This window comes from Geospiza fortis, unplaced genomic scaffold (assembly GCF_000277835.1).
Source record: "Geospiza fortis unplaced genomic scaffold, GeoFor_1.0 scaffold636, whole genome shotgun sequence".
Lineage (NCBI taxonomy): Eukaryota > Metazoa > Chordata > Aves > Passeriformes > Thraupidae > Geospiza > Geospiza fortis.
Window position 1 is genome coordinate 375,055 of NW_005054435.1, and position 3,772 is coordinate 378,826.

Below are 3,772 nucleotides of genomic sequence, written 5' to 3' on the forward strand. Positions count from 1 at the left end.
TTTTTTGATAGTCACAATTCTTTCTATAACATTTTCATTGTAAACTATGTTAAAAACCCACAAAACAGTATTAGTGGGAAATGGTAACAAAGATATGTTGCCCTGGATGGTTATAAGAAATGAGGGGTATTTGTCTCCTGTTATTATTACCTCAATAATCTCCTAAAATGCTGTAGGATGACATACCCTGTGTGCTTGTTGCCTGTGCTGGTTTGTTGGGTAGAATGCCCTCCCCACTGCTGAGCTCTCCCTGCCAAAAGCTCCATCTCCAGTTACTGCCACACACGAGGTTTGCATTACTCTGATGCTGGTTAAGATTCCCTCTCCATGGCAGCCTTAACCTTGCTCTGTCCTTGGGCACGTTTTGGCCAACCAGGCTGCACACAAATTTAGAAGCTGTAAAAATCTGTGCTGACCTGCAGGTTTTTACACATTACCCTTGGCATTTTTGCATTATATTTACCAAACAAATTGCACTGTTATTCATAAAGAGGGAAAAAGAATCCAACTAAATTCCCTGCAGATGGCAGAGGACATGCACATGATCATTCCCATCTCCTGTTTCAGCTGCAGCTTCATAAAAAATATGAAAAAATATTTTTAAAAATGCTGATAGTAGCAAAACTGAACCTAGACTGAAACAAAAACCTGTAGCAAAGGAGCAGTAGCGGACATGTTACTCCAACATTAAACAGGATGCTGTAAAGCCAAAGTTGAGTAAGTGTTGTAAACAAAAGTTTTGTATAAGACATCAAAACATGCAGTAAAAAATTCAATTCTTCAGTTTCATGTACTTCAAGGTGGGGTTGCAGTAGTCATGGTACCAGAAATGACATAGGTGTGTATAAGACTGTAGTGTTTGGGCAATATTCATCAGCCACCCCTGCCTAAGAGAATTATTCAGGGATGTGTGGTCAGTATAAACTGAATTTTACAGCTGCTGAGCACAACTAGAACAGGAGAATTAGTGACTTGAGAGTAACATGGAGAAATCACAAATGGGAAGCTACTGGCTGTGTGGCATTTTGATGCCCTCAGAAGATTTTGGCAAAGAATTGAGTTACCTGAAAAAAGGCCCCATCTCTTAAGATGATGAATTGTGAATAAGGATGATTTAGCTAACTTTTAATATGTTAAAGGCTCAAATAAACCAGCTGTACCTCCTTTGCTAGATACAGAGCAGTTGGTATCTGAGCTGTTGTGACAAGGCAGTAACTTGTGTTTGTGTGCTCACCTTTCATTTTCACAATCCAATTCTTGACGTGGTGGCTTCAGAAGAGTTTTGGAAAACTTGACTTAGTTCTAATTTGCAGAGGGCTCCTGAACCATTTTTCAGTCACTAGTCACTCTTAAGTAATAGTGACTGCAAGTTACTGTGGCCTGATTTGGATAAAAGCTTGTCAGAAACAAAGTACTGACCTATGTAGTGCTACATTAGTTTTCCTTTATACAGAGTAGTTCTGCTGCGTTAAATCACTCTTGGTGTTGCTAGAGTAGGCAGTTTCAGTCCCCACTCAGCCCTGTCATGACTCTTTTCCCTCTTTCTTTTCTCAGTCTTTGAGTGGAGGAGAAGGACATGGTCTGGGAGTGTGACATTGGAACTGCATGTCCCCCTTATTTCTCCTTGAGATTTGTAGCATGAAGTTATCAGTACCTTTAGCAGCACTAAGATGAAGTTTTGTGGGGTCAGTCTTTGTTGTTTTTTTTTAATTTGGTAAAAGTGCTGTTACTCACTTATATGCCTGAGAATGAATTTTCTTATATTTGGCTTACTGTATTACTAACTGGAACACCAAAACCCATGCTTATGTTGGAATAGGAATGACCTTTATAAGAGGACTCGTTTTTGAGAAGCAAAATAATTGTTCCCAGAAAAACACATTCCTTCTCCATCAAATCTCCATTCTATTTGACACACTAGCTGTTCATTCTCTGAGAATCTAAAAATCATGTTTAGTGATTTATGGACTGCTGTTGCTAATATTTCCATGATCCTGTTAAAAGTGAATGCTTTTTCCTCAGTGGCCAGATTTTTGTGTTTTAAATAAGCAAAATGTCAATTAAACTAAAAGCAGGTCTAAATCATGTATATACTAAAATTGGCATTGGCTTGCTGGCAGATTTTATAAATTATCAAAATCTGTCCATATCTGAGGAAAATGAAAACCACAGCTCTGGATAATGTTAGGAAGTAGGAAATGTGTAAATTTACATGCTGTGTGAAGTGAAATAGTCACAAGCAAGTCAAGTTTTAAATGTTCCTCATTTGTATTTACTGTGTTACATGCTCCTCCATTATTTTATCTCACATAAGGTTTTATATTTATATCTATGTATGTATCTATATGTGTATCTACACACACTCACACACACTTGCTCTGGTGGTTTCCTTTTTCTGTGATGCCTTTTCCAGGTAATAGAAAGGAGGTTACACATGTATTCAAAGTGGGCTTATTCATAACACACGTTATTTCCAGCACTTTGAAGGAGATACAGAGACAAAGAATGGTTGAGGTTTGAAGGCACCTCAGGAGGTTTTTTTGTCCAACCCCTCCTGCTCAAGTTGGATCATCTAGAGCAGATTTCCCAGGACTGTGTCCACATGGCTTTTGGATATCTTTAGGGATGGGGATCTTCTCCAGGTTAAAGTGTCCCAACTCTCTCAGCTTTCCTTCATAGGAGACTGTGTGTTGCCTCATGTCCAGCCTGGTGTCCAGATCCTTTTCTGGAAAGCTGCTTTCTGGCTAGTTGGTCTCCAGCATGTCCTGCTGCATGGAGGCTTTTTTATTCTTCCACAAGTGCAGGATTTTGCACATTCCCTTGTGGAAGCTGATGAAGTTCCTGTCAGCCTATTTCTCCAGGAGGCTGAGCTCCCTCTGGATGGCAGCGTGGCTCTCTGCTGCATCAGCTGCTCCTCCCTGTTTTCTGTTATCAAACTTGCTGAGGGTAACCCTGCCCCATCATCCAGACCATTTAAAAAAATGTGACAGGAAAGTTTTGGATAAAGCACTTGACTGAATAGTTTTTTTCTCGGAGGAGGAAGCCTCAAAATCCTAGCAAATCAATTTGGTAGTTTTAATTTGGTGTCTTCACTTTTCTACAAGCATTGCAGTTTTTTCCTTTGGGCTTTCTACACCATGGGCACCTTACAGGCTTTGGCTTTGGGCTTTGGTTCTGGCACTAAGCAATCTTGCTGTCTTGGCAGCATTAAAGCATTCATAGCCCCAGCTGTCTCCTACACACCACAGAAAGCCTCCAAGTCCCTTGATTTTCTCATGAAATTTGGCAGAATAGGAAACCTCAGGGATCTGTAGAAGACTAAAGCCTGCCAGATGCATCTGCTTTAATTTTTTTCTCTAGAGTTAGGCTCAGTGACCTTTTCTCTGTCAGTGACAGCACAGTGGTTCTGCTGCTTTCAGTAACTGGTGATGACAAGGTTGGCAGCAAAGTTTGGCATCTTGGTAAAGTGAAAACACCTTTGGTTGCTTCTGTCTAAGAAAGCAAAGCCCTGAGCAGAACCCCTCACCTTTCTGGTGTCTCAGCAGTGGCAAGAATCCTAACTGGTTTTATGATGGTGTGTGAAACTGGGTGTTAGTGGGGTTTGGGGCTTGACCATCATCTAAGTCTCTCTTCTGTACAGTTGGGTGAGTGAACACAGCCAGCACAATATTGCATGTGCTTATGATGCAGGGAAAGCCTTCAGCCCTACTTCATCAACAAAACCCACATCAGAATACCTTTAGGAATGGTGCTTCCCCTATGGGGATGTTCA